This window comes from Neopelma chrysocephalum, unplaced genomic scaffold, assembly GCF_003984885.1.
Source record: "Neopelma chrysocephalum unplaced genomic scaffold, ASM398488v2 Primary Assembly neopelma1_97517, whole genome shotgun sequence".
NCBI lineage: Eukaryota > Metazoa > Chordata > Aves > Passeriformes > Pipridae > Neopelma > Neopelma chrysocephalum.
The window spans coordinates 514360-532741 of record NW_020926159.1 but is presented as its reverse complement, the minus strand read 5'-3'; the positions used below and the strand labels follow the sequence as shown (position 1 = coordinate 532741).

Sequence of the window (18382 nt, the reverse complement as noted above, 5' to 3'; positions counted from 1 at the left end):
CTCAAGTATTCCCATATCCCACTATCCACCCACCTGTATCGCCCAAATTATTTTTGATTTCTCTTCCACGTTTGTAATACTTGACATACTTCAGACCTTTTCTCTTTGTTTGGTGTCATATAGAATCACAGAATGGTTTGCATTGGAAGGGACCTTAAAGATCATCTAGTGGACCTTCATCTTTATACTCCTTAGATCTGCACCGTTTGATCCTCCTGATTAGAACTCATCCCTGAGTTCCCTTCCCTGGGCCTTCCAGTGCCTCTCCTAGTCCTACCTTCTCAAAAGTCACATCACACCACCTTTGTGAAGCTGATGCCTCGACCCTCATGAAGCCAAGTCTCTTCCAGAAGATATACCTGCAACTTGTAGGTGTTGTCCCTATATTTTCCATTAAGTTGCTGTACAAACCTGATCAAACTCTTTCTGTAACATCTCTGTTGACCACACAAGCTTATGAAATGTTAAGGAGTGGTGTGTAGAGCAAACATTGGTTCCCATTTCAGGGAAGTGCTGCTGCCTTCTCCTCAGTGGCTGAAATAATCTGGGTATATCATCTCTCCCAGTCTTTTTCCCATGTCTCTCTGCAGGATCAGAGACCTGCAGGCAAAAATAATCCTGCAAATTTGAGACATTATCCCACTCATCTCCCTCTTCACCTGTTTGCACTGGGACATGTGGGCTTTGAGCCTACACCAGCTGGATGTGGAAGCTGACCAGGAACAAACCAGCTCCTGTCTAGAGCTTCTACTACAGATGGATGCCAGTATAACTCTTTAGGATGCTCTGGCTACAGTTAAACTAAACTAAACAAGTCCAGGATACATTTCTGAGTATTGACCCTCAATCACAGGCACTGCTAAAGTGCTAACACAGTCCCTGCTGTGACTTTTTGACTTCTACTACTTCGGACAAATGAAATTGTTTCCTGTTCTTCAAATCTGCAGGTACATGCAACCAAAAGTAACCACCTCATTGGACTTTCCCAAATATGTAGCCTGTGGAATTTCAACCAGAGGAATGAGTCCTGTAAGAAGATGTTTTATTTGAATCTTTACACTACCTGAATAACAGGGTTGTCCAAAATAATGGATAAAATAGGAGTCAATGTGAAGGCACAAGAGATTTGGGATTTTTTCCCTGTCCTGTATATCAACTACCTTTGTTCTGGAAAAAATATATCATCCCATATCTTATATTCTACACCTCTTAGAAGGATACAATATTCATCTGGTTTAAAGTACTCATCCTCCCCACATTCCTGCTATTTATGTACAGAGCAGGTAACACGTGTGAGCAAACTCTTATGAAAAATAAACAATAAAACAGAGTTTCAGAGTGGAGAATGGGGAAAAAGGGGAAAGTTTGGATCTCTCATGTTCCCTTGGGCCGGTGGTAAAACAGCACAACCATTTCGATGAGACAGCTGCTGCAGCAGCTCCAATGCAGAAAAGCTCTACAGCCAAATAAGTTTGTGGTGACCTAAATTCCCCTTGTGCTGTCACCAGCTCTCTTCATTAATGACACGAGATGGTTCCTATGCTTTCCCCAACTCCTGCCTCCCCGTCCTTCCATTGCTGCTGGTGTGTCATTTGCTGCACAGATGTTTCTCCCAAGCCGATGCAAGGTTATTTTTCAAGTGACTTCTTCCAGCAGATGTTCCCCAGTTCCCAGGTGTGTGTGTTGTCCTCTCCACTGAGCCGAAACTCAGCGATGCGCTTGACATATTGCAGCGCTGCTGCCTCTTTGAGCTGCAGGGTCGGTGACATCACGCATCACTGACACCTCTGCTCCTGCCAGGCTGCTTGGTGACACCTTCCCTCAGCAACAGGCCTCCCTGCTCCTTGCCCTGCTGGTTCTTCACTACCTGGGCTGCACAAAGCAGCTTTCTGTGCTGCTTGAAATGAACTTATATAATTGCTGCGGAGCGTGTGCCCAAAAAGAAGAATTAATTTCACCTATTATTCAGGCAGCCAAGTTCTATTTCCCTGTAGAGTCAGAGAGGAAAGCCAGATGAAATAGCTACAGGACATTTATAAAGCAGTGTTTTGAATACAAGACTGTCTTCTTCCTGGTACCTGGGGAGTCAAGGTCACGTAACCAGACACTGTAGGAAAGCTGGATAAACCACTGAGCTCTTTCCCTCAAAGCCCATAATCTAAGTCCACCTTAGCACATCACTAAATACAGGTATTTGTCCCTGTCCTCCTCTCCAATCTCTGTTTTCCTGCACAGTTCAGATGCTTTCCCAGCTTTCATCTCTTGGCATTAATTTAACTTTTTTTTTTTTTTTTAGACATCGCAGGGGTGCAGACTGGCTCGCAATGACAGCCCTGTTTGGTTCAGCTAATATCTGGGCTAGCTTTAGCCTCAGGCTATGGAACAACTCCTTGTGAGCCTTCTGTGAGATAAAATGATAAGTAGAATCTTTAATTATTATTATTTTTAAATTGATACTATATACTGAACTCAAAGAAGCAGTAGTCTGTATTTAATTAGAGAGAGAAGAAAACCCCAAAAAAATTTCCTCCCTTCACCCCTTCCCCTCATTTTTCCCATCTGAACTCAGTCCCTCAATCAGGTGGCCATAGGCAGAAAAAAGATGAAACCAAATCCTTAAAAAACTCTTTGTAGATAGACAATCCTGGGCCATAATAGGAACAGGACTATGGTAAGTGGATGCTAATATTTTTTTTCAAGCTCTCTGTCTCAGATTGGCCCCTTCATTTCTTTTCTTCCCATCATGCTGAAGGCACAGCTCTCTCCTCATCCTTGGATCAACAAAATTCAGTATTTTAACTTCTCACTGCTAAGCCGCAGCAGAGGAGAATAGGACTTGTGTGTTTACTGCCAGGCAAGCTTGCAGAAGTGGGACCAAGACAAATCTCCTGCCAGACATTTTGGCTACATCCCTGCTAGTCGGCTAAGGAAGTGTCAGGATCAGCTCTCCGTCCCTGAGGCCACCTGGCACAGCCCAGACATTTCCTTAGCGTTAAACAACCTCACCTCCAAAATAAAGTAGCCAAATCCAACTTGCCTACTGGGGACAGTGCCTGGTGCGTGCTGGCTCCTGAGCTGTGCCTGGGAATTGTCTGGGACGGCACTAGCCTGGATCACCAGCATGCCAAGGACCATCAGAGCAGCCTCAAAAACTGTCAGATTCCAGTGTTTGCTCCAGCGCAATGGTGCTGATTTGCTAATGGGCACAGGCAGAGCCCATGCAGGTGTGCACAGATCCATGATTGGACTTGATGATCCTAAAGGTCTTTTCCAACCTTAATGATTGTATGACTCTATACACAGACACACACACACGTGTGTGTGCATGCAGTAGGCATCAGTGGGGAAGCATGTGATTTTTCCTAATCACACCATAGCCTCATCCCCTTCCCACCAACTTGTTGAAGTCAAACAGCTTATATTGGGTGAGCAGTTGCTTTTATAGGCAGGTTTTCCATGTTGTTGCCTACTTGGTTTTCTTTTGCTCATTTTTTTTCCCCTGTAATTCACAATATTGGTACCTACTGCTTTTCACAGATTCATTTTACGTCTTTATGAGTCATTATAGAGGTGGCCTTCCACTATCTGAAGGGAGCCTAGAGGAGAGATGGAGAGAGACTGTTTACAAGAGCATGGAGTGACGGGACAAGGGGGAACGGCTTCAAACTGAAAGAGAGTAGGTTTAGGTTAGATATTAGGAATAAATCCTTTACTTTGAGCATTGTGAACCACTGGTACAGGTTGTCCAGAGAAGCTGTAGATGCCCCATCCCTGGAATTGTTCATGTCCAGGTCGAACAGGGCTTGGAGCAACCTGGGATAGTGGAAGTTGTCCCTGCTCATGACAGGGGGTGTAACCAGATGGTGTTTAAGGTCCCTTCCAACCCAAACCATTCCACGATTCTGTGATTATGACATCTAGAAGAATAAATATGTGTTGGAAGTTAAGTCAGCAGGAACTAGGGGAGCTTGAACAGCAGTGCTCCACCATGAATGACTCGATCTCTCTCAAGTACATACAGGTGGGGAAAGGTCGTTAACACCTGTGTAGACAAGTGCAGACAGATGTAAACTTGCATTTTAGGCTGTCCAGACATGAGCCAGCTGATGGACACCACCATGATCTGAGATTGCATTTCCATGGCAGCCTAAGCCAGTCTGACTGTATCTGTATTAAAAAAGCCCATCATGAGCTGAGTACAGCCACGAGTCTTATCATCTCTATGGATAAGCTTAGCAAAGCTGCCATAGTTTTGATCCAAGTCAACCAGCACACCCAGTACCTGATCATAGTTCAAGGCTAGCAGGAAAGAGGGATTTGCATCAGAAAACTCCTGGGTTCTGTGTGTGGTAAGACACGGGAACAAGCAGTGTCCTGTCATGTGGCTTCAGAATAACTAAGGAATGGTTCTACTGATTCGTTAGTGTAGGTATTCCTCAAACACTGGCTTGGATGGTCCTGTTTGGATCTCCCAGTCGCATGCTCCTATCCACCTTGACTCAGGTAATCCAAATGTGGGATTGAGTGATCTGACTGAAAACTAGTCCAAGGCAAGAAACATATCAATTTTAGCAACCAATGCCCATTGTTCACCACCTTTTCTCAGTGAAAGAAGACAGAGCAGGTCTGTGGACACAAGACTAGGGGAAAGAACAGCGTAGAATCATAAAATCATAGAATGGTTTTGGTTGAAAGGGACCTTAAAGTTCATCTCATTCCAACCCTCCTGCCATGGGCAGGGAGACCTTCTACTATCCCAGGTTGTTTCAAGCCCCATCCAACCTGGCCTTGAACATTCCCAGGATGGTATCACTCTGTACTCGGATTAATTTAATCTTTTCTGGATCCACTGCTTGGGTAGAAGAACTGAACAGCCACAAAGATGCCCTGGGAGGTTGTGTGCACTGCATCAACTGTTGGCTTTATAAAGAATAAAACTTCCTTTGGACCATCTCTATCAGGCCCAATAAAATCACATGCATTTTTATAGCCAGACAAGCAAAATTTTAAGTCCTAACTAAACTGCCTTGCCCTTAAACAGGTTTCATTATTAGAAGGTTACTTCAAGGGTTGAAGATCTGGCTGTGTATCTGCCTTCCAACTCTGTTACACATACAAACAGAGATATAAAATCTAGTCATTTTAGGCATATATGCAAGTTCTGCTCTCACATATAAATACACCTAAATTTGAACAAATTTTAACATATTTTTGAACTGTATTTATAAATGTAAATATACATCACAAGCATTTAAAACATCAGGATTAAAATCTTTCCTTAAGCAAACTGCCTCCCACTGAAAGGACACCAAGAGAATGATGGGGAAATGAGAAGCATTTGAAATGGAGGGTTTGAGTCCCTTAGTTTGTCATATTTGAATGGCAATAGCATTAAAATACAGCAAATTAAAATATCCAGGTGTTCTAAGAAACTGTTGTGTTCACAGAAGAAGAAGTAGCAGAACTGAACAGATAACTATTGGAAGCAAAAAAATGTTATTACTCCTTTATTATTACTATTAATTACAAATGCTACTACATCCTACTACTAATTTATAGCAATCATATACAAGTGCAGAATTAAATCAGACCATTCAAAATATCAGAGCAGGAAAAACAGTCTTATTTTTAACTTATTCTACAAATGCATCTTTGATGTTCCCACTTGTCCCCTTCTCTCATCTTTTGGAAATAAATAAATAAATAGATTCATATATACTTAGATTTTTAGGCCAGAAGGGACCATTACAGTCATCTTGGTTGTTTCTTTCCCAAAAAGAGACCTTATAATTTTATTCTTACGTCTGACCCATAACTTTTCTGGATTACCCTGTACTCTTTCAAGCTGTATATTTTTCTGATTTAAGCATTTCAAGCAACACAGAATCCCCTATATCCCTGGGTGAGTTGATTTGATAGTTAATTACGATCATTGATAAGCATTTTGCTGTTGTTTCCAATCTGAAATCTTGTAGATCCAACTCCACAAAATGGGATTTTGGGCATCATTTTCTGCCAAATCACAGAGCCCTCAGCTCTCTATAAATAAGTCATGCCCATCTGTAAAAGCTTTGGCCTTCTCTCTTGGTTCCTAAAATCACATTAATTTTGCCAGTGTGTTCAATCAGTCTTTTGATTTTACAACATCCAACAGTCTTTGAGAAGTAAGGGAGTCAATTTTTTCCAGAGAGTTTGTGGAAAATGTTGAAGGTCAGATTGGACGGGGGTTGGAGCGACATGGGATAGTGGAAGGTGTCCCTGCCCATGGCAGGGGGTTGGCACTACATGATCTTTACAATCTCTTCCAACCCAAACCATTCTATGATTCTATGACTCAATACTCCACAATATTTAGAAACCCATGAAAACTCACCTGTACCTTACCCCCAAAAGCATTTTGCCTACAAAGTTTTTAAGGATTTTGAGAGCCATCACATAAATGTGCATTATTGCACTGCCATTATTACTGTGCTGTCATTTTGTCTTTGGCCTTTTGAAATAGTTTCAGCCTGCTGTAGCTCTTGCAGTTTAATTTCTTTTCTTTAACACCACCATTGAACAAAGGAAGTGTGGGGACATTAAAAATTAAGACTGTTTTTTCTGTATTATCACTATTATTGCTGCAGGTTCATAGATTACTCCATTATGGCTCCAACTCATTACAATGAGAGCCAAGAATATGCAGAAATAACAGGTGGCATCTGTGTAAAGCAGGACACGGAGTACTCCTTGCTGAGCAAAGATACTCAAGGAAAAGCAGCTGTTAGGTGGTGGCCTGATCCTACTGGGTGGACTGTTGTACCTTTAATGGGCTTTAATGGGATTTTGCTGCCTGTCTGCTTGGGAAAGAGAAAGATTCCATCTTCAGTTCCTGCTTACATCAGAGCTGTAAGGAATGGGGAGCGGAAGGTAAAGAAAGAGTGATTAAACATTGGAGTAGCTGACCAGGGAAGTGAAGGAGTCACCATCCCTGGAATTGTTAAAAAACCATCTTCTGGTATCTTCTGAAACCTTTGCTCAGTACAAAGACCACAGAAAGAAAATGTTTAGATATTTAAAAAAAGTTTACCTTGAAGGCTCTTATGGAGTGAAAAACTCCTTTTATAATCAGTTCTTTCTCATCCTTCCCCTAAAATAAGGGGAAAGGAAAGGCTATGTAACAAACTTGAACCTAAGATTTGGAGATTTTATGGGAAAAACAGCCAGGTCTTTTCTTTGCTTGAGACCCACTGAGAAAAAATCAGTTTGGGGAAGATCATTCACACCACATGAATTAAAATCGACATAAAAATTTTTGCAGAATGACAACTGTTGATACCAATTTCAACGTCTGTAAAATCTGGATACAAGTACAACTAGTGTGAGGAAAATCCCCACTGTTGCCATCACAGAAGAGATTATTCTTCTCTTACTTTAGCAATTGAAATGTTACATATTTCATTCAAGTTAGTCTTTTGGAGATGAGTCAAACATCCTCACAGGGTTGTTTGCCCATCCTAAAATAAATTTCTGAAAGGGATAAGGTAAAACAGTCTCTGGAGAAACATTTCTTTTACCTTTTCAATAACAGGAGCCTAATTAGAGAGTCTAATTTAGCCTAAATGGCTAAACTAGCAGAAATTAATCTCATATCTAGCTCTGCACATTCAATGGTGACTTAAATCTCTGTATCTGACCTCAGATCAGGCTGCAGATCAGGCTGAAGTCATTCACTGGATGGGATCAGTAGTATTAATAATACTCAGTATTATTATGTGTTATATAGCAATAACAATAATGGTTAATTATTAAGGGGACTGTTGTTTTAAACTAGTGAAAAAACAAACAAATATTAGTAACAGAAAAAACTATAAGAATTATTTTACAGAAGGCAACCCCAGCTGAAAAACAACTCAATGCATCTGAACAAAGAACACTTACAAGATTCAGGCTGGCCCCAGTGCAAATTATATGATAGCATCTTCTGATTACTGTGTGTCTGACACAGTTTTAGCCTAGGATACAATCTGTCATGCTGGATTGCCACTGTGTGTTCTACACCAGGGAAAAATATATATCAGTAAAATTTACCATCTGTGTCATTATGTGACTTCATAAATCTCAATCTCAGCATATTTGTTAATTTTAATTCCCAGATATATATTTTTTCTCACTGAAGCTGTTATTCATATCAGCCTGTATTGTATACATCATGCTAAGTCTTTAGGGGTCTTCTTCAGATGCTGGAAAAAATCTAAGACCTGTATTATTCGTAAACTCCAGGTCAGGGAGTGCAATACTTTTACATTTTGGGTTTTTTAAAGTCCATCCTTACAATTAAAACTGACACCTGAAGGTTAAGGATCACAGCTATGGTGGGTTAAAGCTTAGCTGCTAATCACTCCTTCCCTCTCTCCCTCTCATTATGTCAGGGTTTCTGATGGATTTCCATTCCACAAACACCATTTGATTAACCTTACCCATGCTCTAACACCTACCTGTGAAGAGATATGGGCTGCAACATGAGGAATGTGGAAAAGTCAGTGGAGGTTTAATTGGATTAATCCCTGTGTTCTACATCTACACTGGCAACTTTCGTGACAGCTCAGCTAACACGATAATATGCAACAAAGGGATCTGGTATTCAGCAGGGTCCCACACCTTAGCTGGGGGGGATACACCTGGGGAAGCTCCACTATGAAACAGAATAACAGGCAGCTGACAACAGCCCTGCTCCGATATTGTCACAAATTGCTGCATCTGAAGAGCATTTAATTTTTTGATGAAACTCATACTCTGTTTTCAGTGGTTCAAAGGGAGTGTTTTCAGCTGCAAGCTCCTGCCAGGCATGAGCTCTGCACTGCACCTTTTTTCCTTCCATGGGAAAGGGAAAATCCTGCTAACAGGTGGTCTGAGGGTGTTGGCACAGTGTCTGTGAGAGCAAGAGGAGGTGGAGGTAAGGAGCAGTGCTGAACAAGCCAGCATCATTTTGGGAAAAGCACCTGTCCCACTGGTTCCCAGGGAGTAATACAGATGTGGTCACACTGGATGGAGAAGGGAATGCCACCATGGATTCCAGCTGGGACTTTGTCCCACACCCACAGGCAGGAGGAAGAGCCCGGCACACATAAATAGTACAGACCAGTGTTCCTGCAGACATGAGCTGCGTGGATGGGAAACCTCTGCCACAGGTGCAGCCCTGTCTTGTGGTGTGACAAAGAATGCATCTTACCCTGCTATGGACCTCTTAATCCCAGATATTTTTCTCCTTAAAGCCAGCCCTTAATGAAGATATACCTGTGCCGGTCTCCTTGACCTTTGCAAAATCTCCTGACAGTGTACCTACACAGTACAGATTTCTTGAAGTTCTCTCCTTTCCTGAAGGCATGGGACTCAGCTCCAGATTGAGCCTGCCACTTGACTGACTACCTGTCTGCTTCTGATCCTTCTAAATGGATTGGATCATTTTACTTCAAAAAGTGCTGACTCCATCGAAACACAGTGTCCAGTTTTATTCCAGCCCATTGCAGACCAACCCGAACAGCTTGATAAAAGCTAAGTAGAGTAATTTAAATGACCTGATTTCATTGTCCCACATGTATCATAGATTTCAACTTCCCAGATTCTGATGAAGTGCATGTTCCTCTGTCCTGAAAAGATTCCCTAAACGGTTTTATGTTCTACTGGCAGCTATGAATAGTTATGATATACCCCATTCATCAAGTCCAGAGGGGTGAGATTCATTCATCTAATTTTTTGAAATGGAAATGTTACACATAAAGAGGAATTGTGGTTCTTCTGTATGGTCAACACATGTCTGGATGCCCTAGAACATCTGCTGGCAACTATAGGATAGGAATATGGGAGACTTCATGCTTCTGGACAAAGAACTGAAGGCCAGAAGGGGCATCATCTTCTTGAATTTCTTGGTCTAGTTGCTTAACTTTACTTCCTTTGCCTTTTCTACCTGAATGTCATCCATTGTGAGTGATATTGGGAGTTACCAGTGATCCAGGTAGTAGCTCTAAAGGACGTAAAATATGAATCATGTCTAAGCACAGTTGAGTCTTTTTGCTATTCCATAAAGAACTTTCTAAAAGATGAAAGAGGTAAAAACACAGACATTGAAAACAGATCTCTCTCCATTCCTGGATCTCAGTCCGTGTTCCTCTCTGAGAGCCAGTGAAGTGGCTGGGTACTTTAATGACAAGTTAACTATAAGTTAACATTTCTATCTCTTAGTCACAGAAATTATTAGTTTCTTTTAACCTCCAAAAGATGTACCCACTGTAAAAAAAAAAAAAAAAAGTCTCTTGTGTTAATTCCCAAATGATGTCCAGGAATGGTTTAGAAGAAGATCAATCACATGAGCCAAAAGCAGAAAAAGCAGCAAACTACCATTTTAGCAACAGGAATGACCAAGATCCTTTTCCCGTGTTCATATATTAGCACTTTTTTACTTCCTAGTGTAGATGCAGCTGTATATTCACTGTCATATCATGACCCATTCATGTCTATAAAACATCACTGCATGTATTTCCCAGCTCATGTGGGTCCCAATCTCATCAGGGCAGCTATGCCTATTGTTAGAAAATACTGAAGAGCAGTATATTCTGAAGGTTGTCATGTTCTATAAGACAGGCCTGAATTCTCTAGCCTAGAAAAGACATCAAGATTCTTTCAGCTCTGTGCCCCTGCTACTTTCTTAGCTTTAGTGAGCCTTTCATGGTCTCTGCTCTCATGTCCTTTGGGACTTTCTCAGTCTTTTCTCTAGCAGTTCTCCAGTTCCTGCCTCAGAGCTTTTTTGTAATAACTTCTTACCTGAGAGTGTCTGTTTTGCTTCTTTTGAACGCACACACACAAAAATACATATTAGAACAGAAATTTGTGCTATCAGCTTGAAGTAAGGCATAGAATATCAATCTTAAATTCATAAGATGGTTTAGATTGGAACTAACTTCTGGATGTCATATAGTCCAGCCAGCCATCAACACAACTCCAGCTACTTGGTTGGTTGGGATCATTTCCAGTCCCTGTGTCTCAGGTTATTCCTTACCCAGACTAATTCTCGTGGGTATCCACTCTTTGTATTAGAACATAAAAGCATGTGAGGCATTTGCCCCATGACAGGAGTTTATTGAAGAAGTTGGTGAATTAGTAACACTGATCAATACTGAGAGAGAAGACAGGACTTTCTGACAGGAGAATCACAACCAATTTGAGATTGCCCATTAGCCTTACACATGGGTTTGGGTATATGTGAGTTCAAAGACTGATTTACTGCACAATTAATTGAGACTGGAACTACAATGGAAAAAAGTCGGAGGTGGTGAGTAGAAGATGCTGGCAACACCTTTCAGTACACGTGAGACAACTACTTTCAACACCTGCACTCCCAAGCTTGTATCTCCAATATCCCAAGGGTTTTGATCTTCAGACCATGACAGAAAGTGTCCATTTTCACTCCTCCCCTGAAGAAAAGTGATTGGTTTTATAGGGTTGAAGGGGGTTTGTATTTTGCTGGCTTGTTTGTTTGATTGACCTTTTAACCTGTGCACTAATTGCAAGGGAAGACAGAGAGAGAGATTTCACAGCAACATGAGTTTGGACAGAAATCCTGAACCAAACTATAGTTGTAGCAATAACTCTGAGTTTACAGACATGAAATTATGAGCACATTGCACTTTTGGAAAATATATTAGGTGAGGGATAGCTTGTGTCCCTGGGGTAAGTGTTCTGCCTCTTTGGTGACCCATAACTCAGGAGTGTGTCAGACATTAGCACTTTGCAAAACATCCTCATTCTTCATGAACCCATAGCATTCAGAGTATCTTTCTTACTCAGCAGTGATTTGAGTCATCTTATTTTAAACACTAACTTGACATGGTCAGGATCACAGATGAGGGGGAAAGAAAGAAAAGCGAGGCAGTGGAAGTGTATCTAATTTTTTATTAAATATATCACTGCTGCAATCTGACTTGTTGTACTGTAAGAGGAAATTACACACCATAAAACAGTCCAGAGAATGGATCTGATGCATAATACAGGAGCCTGCCTGGAGAAGAATCCATGTCACATAAAGCTGTAAATACATACATACAAATTCAGATACGTAGGCACATTGGGAAAACAGATTTTTACACTGTGTGTGTTGAATGAAAAAAAGAGAAACACATTGATATGGCTTTTTTATTTGCCTTAATCTCTGTTTGCCAATATCAGAAGGCATCCCCTTGCCTTTATTATGACAATCACTAAAACATTAAAACATAGAAGTGTCTTCTGTTGATACACAGGAGCACCCTGAAACTGTTTCTGTTCCAGGGAAACAAGTCAGTTGGTTTTTAGCATTTAAAACTACTTCACCAACCTTTCTGGTTTAGGCCAAGGTGCCAGAAAAAACAACAGGACTTCAAAGAAACCCCAGTATTACTTTAGGTTCTGAGGGAAGGTAAGCAATTTTTATGTTCACACATCAAACAGTCTTAGGACGATTTCTCCATATAAAACATATAATGTGTTATATATGTTATCTATCTATCTATCTATCTATATATGATAGAATAATTCTCAGGATTTTCAGAATTTGATCTGAAAGGAAGTTTTTCTTAAAAAGACCTTAATGTTGTCAGTGAATAATGAAATATTTCATATTTTTATTTTTTTGGGATGGTGCACACTCATAACGAAAATCTATAAACTGAAAATACATTACCTTAATTTTTGTTTCTAACTTAGAAGAACCTTCAATTTAAAATAATATATAATTCATTTTTACAGCTTTTAAATCAATGCAATTGATCAGAAGTGAAATTTTTGTTTGTTTATTTAAGTAAAAGAGTTCAGTTTGATCAGCTTTTATGTAAAGAGCACCTTTCCTTTTTATTAGCTCTCTATATTTTTCTTAGACATTTAACTTTGTGCCAGCAAACTGCCAGCCCTAAGTAACCTGTTTGATGCTTTGACCTTTGCATAATTCTCCCACTTTTCAACACTTTTCAATGATTGCATAATTTTTATTATTGAATTGTTAAATTATTATTACTGTTAAACCATATATTACTGAATTAAAACCTGAATATTTGAAGATTCTGTGACTTGCCCAACACGACTAGAAAATATAAAGTATTCAGTGATAAGGTCCTTAAATTCTTCTGCGCTGTGCATCATAGTTTATCTATCAGATCAAGGTGTCACAGCTTGGTATCAGTAATTAACACCAAGGTTTCAACAATTAACAAAAATTTGCCTTTTTTTTTCCCGAAAAAATTTTCCTCAAGCATTTTTACCTCTAAATGTACTCCTAAGAGTTGTCTGTCTTGAGACAGAAAACAAATCGAAGCAAAGCAAAAACAACAAAACAAGCTTGTTTTGACAGTGGAAAACAACATTTTTTTTTTTATTATTCAATGAGATGAATATTTTCCATAAACATTCTCACTTTGAACAAAGAGCCAATTTCCATTCAAAGCTCTTTAAAAGGAAAATGTTCAGAGCAGGCTAAGCAGCCTTAGGTGACTGTGTTTCACTGATGGGTGAAGGGAATGCTTAAGAGATGTCATGTTCATAAAGCTTTACAGGATCCTTGGGAAAGGCAGCCACTTCCTAAATATTAGGGGCTAATGTTTAATATTATTTTATCTTTGCCTTTTTCCTTTCCTTGTTATAAATCAGAGCCCTACAGAAGGAACGTGCACTTGTATGTGAAAACTACTGGGTTCAGACCGTGCTGGGACTGTGCAGAAATGGAATATCTCAATTTATCTATGAAGAGATAAACACGAGCTGGATAGATCAGTTATGACACTGTCATATCAACAGCAATCAAGGGGCAGCAGAAGATAGAGGATCTTTAATTTTAAGTGATTAATTTTAATGGCATGCAGACTGCCATTAATCTTTACACTGCCTGTCATCCCTGGTCTTAATCCCACAAGTACTAAAGTTCATCTCTAGTTTACTCACAGAGGCAGGATGGCTGGGACTGGGTGCAGAGAGCACAGAGCTCTGCTCAGCAAAGTTTACCACCTGAAGAAAAGCCAATCAGCCTTATCCCTTTTCAGAAAATCAACTTTTTTTTATTTTCTGACACGGTAAGGATCAAGGATTCCTGGTTTATGTGATCCACACAGCAGTTATTTTCTATCCCAGTAGGATAAAATTTGCTGGAAGATAGATTTTCAGAGCAATTTCCTTGTCACAGTGTCAGTATCTTCTGGACTCTACATTGATATCACTAGCCATAATGCTAATTTTATTGCAGTGAAATTAACTGTGTAAAATTACAAAAGAACAAGCTACAAGAAACTATATGTAAAGTGTAAATACAGTGTAAGAACTATGATATGACACATTCTTCTCACTAATAGCTCTGGCTGGATGCATTATACTAAACCCTATTAAAAGCCCAGTTTTCAAAACCTGAACCAAGAGAGTAAACCCACATTTTTTGCTCGTGTTCTCTTCTTTAGCACCAGTTTCTGGAACTGGCTTGTTTTACCAATGAACCATTTTGTCTGTCAGCTTAGATTAGGTCAAATTAGTTCTCATTTCAATAACTGACAAAGATCATCTTTGACAACATCAGTGACCTCACATGTCCTGACAAGGGCATATAGTCAAAGTCTATAGGAAAGGAAGAAAAGTTTTATAAATTGTGTGCCAGAGGAATGTCAGTATTAGACTAACACTTAGGTTCTTCTTTGGGTATACAAAGCCCAGAATGAGAGCTTTGTGTTTTCAGCTGCACTTCACAGTTGTTTTCGAAGCTAAATAGACAGATAGATGGACAGACAGAGAGAAGAAGCAGGTAGGCAGGCAAAGATGAGCTAAATAGGAAAACAAGTAATAAATTCATTATCTATTGTTGCAAATGTCCTACATATCCAGGATTGTAATTATTTTAAATTTTCTTTCACCATTACTAACACAAAATTCAGGTGTCTTATTCTAATAAGAAAATCTGTATAAAACCAGCTTAGGCACCTCCTAGTTCAATCCTGTCATATGGTGAGACAAGACACAGTCTGGAAATTATAGATGTATACAGATATTTTTCTCACTTGGGAAATTTATTATTGCTATAGTACATATTCTTTAAGTGAAGCACCTCAGTTTCTTTACTAAAGCAAAATGACGGGAGGTTTTTTGCAAGGTGAAACCCGTTCTAGTGCATGTGAGAAATGCCCTTCTGGAGAGTTCCAAAGAAGTTTGTGTCACATCTGTGGTACAAAAGCCTTTGTGCAGGACCCATTCATGAGGGGTAAATGTCATTTCCAATAGAGTAAATTGTTCAAGGAGGCAGAGGAATGCCTATCATTCCTGTTTCTCTTGACTAGACCTGACATTCATCTGGTGGTGTCAGGGATGGTTTAAGGATAGTGAAATGCATCTTCTGTCCTCCCATCATTCAAAGAAACAAAATGCCTGATAATCCTTTAACCAAGAAGATGCTTCACAGCAAATATGATAGAAGCCCTCAAAATAGGAAGATTTTAAGACAAAGGAATTTCTTCTCTCTCGGTGCAAATTAACTTTTTTTTCCCTTCTGAAAAAACTTAGGTGTCCAAAATTTTTAACTCTTAATACTCAGTTCTTTATCTTTTTGTGCTTTACATATCCCGTCCTGTTGTTTCAGGATATATGAGGGAGTTGCTATTTCCACTACTAAGACATGGCTATCTCAGGATGGAATAAACCAGTTGTGTTCAATAGAGGAACAAATTCTTTGACATTAAAAATTTGTCTGAAAAAGATGATATTGTATCTAACAGATGCTTCAGGATCAGTTGTATATCCTTAAATTCTCCAGGAATTCTCCATCTTCTCTTTATTTTCTCTGAAATCTGGAAACCAAACAATTAAAGATTTCACATATAGCTCAGAAATGTTACATAATTAAAGGTTAATTATTTTTAAAGGAAAATTAAAGATATGCATCTACTTGCATGAATATATGTAAATTTTATGGATGTATTGTATCATGCAGTGCATTCCACAAAATAGAGTCAAATTCCAGCATGGCTACGGAGACATGAGTCTACTTTGTGTTCGAGATCAGGTTTGCGTGGGTTGATTTAGTAATGCCTTTCTAATTTAACTATGTCACTTTTTCCTGACACCCCAGACTATTGTGTCTGATTTCTAGTTCACATATAATTGTCCTATATCCAAGAATTCAGCTTGACAATTCTCTACTCATGAGCCTGGATATCTTTAATGTTATGAACTTGGATCTTAATAATATTAAGATAATATTAATATTCCAGAACTGGTTGTATGAATATTTTATGTTCTGCTCAGTATTTGGCATGGCTCCTACTGGTAGAGATCTAATTGCTCACCACCTTTGAACAAGCATCCAAGACAAGATTATGAGCTGACCCATCCCTGGAAATGTTTAAGACTATGTTGGATGGGGTTGGGAGCAACCTGGGATAGCGGAAGGTGTCCCTGCCCATGGCAAGGGGTTGGAACCAGATGATCTTCAAAGTCCCTTCCGACTCAAACCATTTTGTGATCCTATGATTTACCACCTCACATGCCATTGAATATTACAAGAACAACTGCAAAAATCCTGAGAAAGAAGTTGTAATATGCAGAGCTCCACATTCCTTTCAGTTGCTGCTTTCAATTTGCTGTGAATTTACCTGTTTTTGTTTGTTTTTATAATTTTTACCTTTATCCTCCAAAAGTGCACGTAGTAACTAGAAAAATATTGACATGTAAATTATTAATTAGGCTAAATCACTTATCAGATTTTGATACATTTGAAGATTAATTTCCTTTCCCCAATTAACCCATTAACCCCTCATCTACCATTTCATTAAGTAAACAGGAGGACTGTGTAAACCAGTTAATATTTATTAAGTGTTGTGCCAATTAGTAAGGAATATATTTTTCCTAGGCAAGGGCCAAACAGCCCTCCAGTCTTTTTTTTTTTTTTGTATACACTTGTTTTCTTTTAATTTGGGTAGTGAAAGTGGCAGGTGTTGAAGGCTAAGTGTTGTATACAATTGGAGGATGTTCAAGTCTGCTGATTAGGTGATCACTTCAGATGGAAACTCAGTGGAAGGAGGGATTCCTTCATTTTGGTCAGTCTATAAAATGTCTTTTTGGTAGTAATGTACTTGCTGAACTTCACTGCAGAAATGCACATCAACAACATCTATTTATCTTAGACGGGCACATTTTGAAATGATGATCTTCACAATAAAGGCATGTACACAAAATATTGCATAAAAGGGCTCACTGCCTCTGACAAAGATCAAATAAAACTTGGTTGGTTGATCTGTCCATGCCTATAGGGTATTAGTGATTATAATATTGCGCTTTAATGGACTATGGACCCAATTTACATAACATTTACATGTCATCTACATACTTTATGGAATAAAAACCTAGTGATTCAGAGAGAAGAAATATCTAACACGTACAGATGCACTCTTCAAACTGATTTCTTCTTCACTTTTCAGCGGGAAGATGAGTTTTGACTTCACCCGTTCCGTCTGGAACTTAAATCCAGAGCAGAGAGATCATTGCTGTGCCCCTGCCAATACTCAGAGTGGGACAATGGCCATTAAATGACCATCAAGCCCAGTGAGCATTTCACTTTCAAGGAAATGACTTTTTAAATAAAAATGTTAATGCATTAAATTTTTTCCTTTTTTGAGACATTTCTACTTTTCCGTGTTTCCCAACCTGGGGAATCCTTGGCATGGCCAGATACAGAGATTTTTAAACCTCCTCACAGTGGTCCTGAACTTTTGTTCTGCATTTTAGGAAAACAGAGTGGGGATGACATAATGGTGGCTCAATCACAGTGCAGACTTTCTGCACACAGCTGCCAATCACAGAGAACATTTAAGAATATCTGTTCAAGAGAGAAATGTAAAGAAACCCTTTATTAAGTTCCTGGCCCGTCTTTCTCGTTTAAAGTTTGAGAAGGAATGCCCAAATGTCCTAAAATGCTGAGATGCTCAGTGATGTCCCAGTGATGGCTGAGTTGTCTGCCTTGGCCCCTGGAGGCCTGAACCATGAGAGGAATCTACAAAAGGTACACAGAAGCACTGCAAGGCTATTGTGTCTCTGAGGTGGAAAAAAAAGGTACCTCAGGGCACAGTTTTATGTTTTAATCAGCCTGTGCATCTATAATAACTCTGATAGTAACCAGAAATGAAAATTGTCAAGGCCAAAGGGATACCACACTAACCAGGACACATCCTATGCCCAGGATGAAAGTCCATTTATTTATAAGCACAAAAGCAAAATTGTTTTAGAATTCATACACGAACTGAGAACTATGGCTTCTAAGCCTTCCTGATCTGTGGATGAGGACATTTTATAAAATACCTAGAGAACTGCAACCCTTCTATTGGAAAAAGAATGAGAAGAAAGAAGAAAG

The 18382-nt window shown here is 39.5% G+C and overlaps 1 long non-coding RNA gene across 1 annotated transcript; it reads left to right on the top strand.

Annotated features, from left to right (window-relative positions):
* Positions 1-3941: 3941 nt before the first annotated feature.
* LOC113961981 lies at positions 3942-17597 on the top strand. The gene is made up of 3 exons (XR_003532422.1): positions 3942-4021; positions 12363-12430; positions 17454-17597. It is a non-coding gene; the product is annotated as an uncharacterized LOC113961981 (long non-coding RNA).
* The last annotated feature ends 785 nt before the right edge of the window (positions 17598-18382 follow it).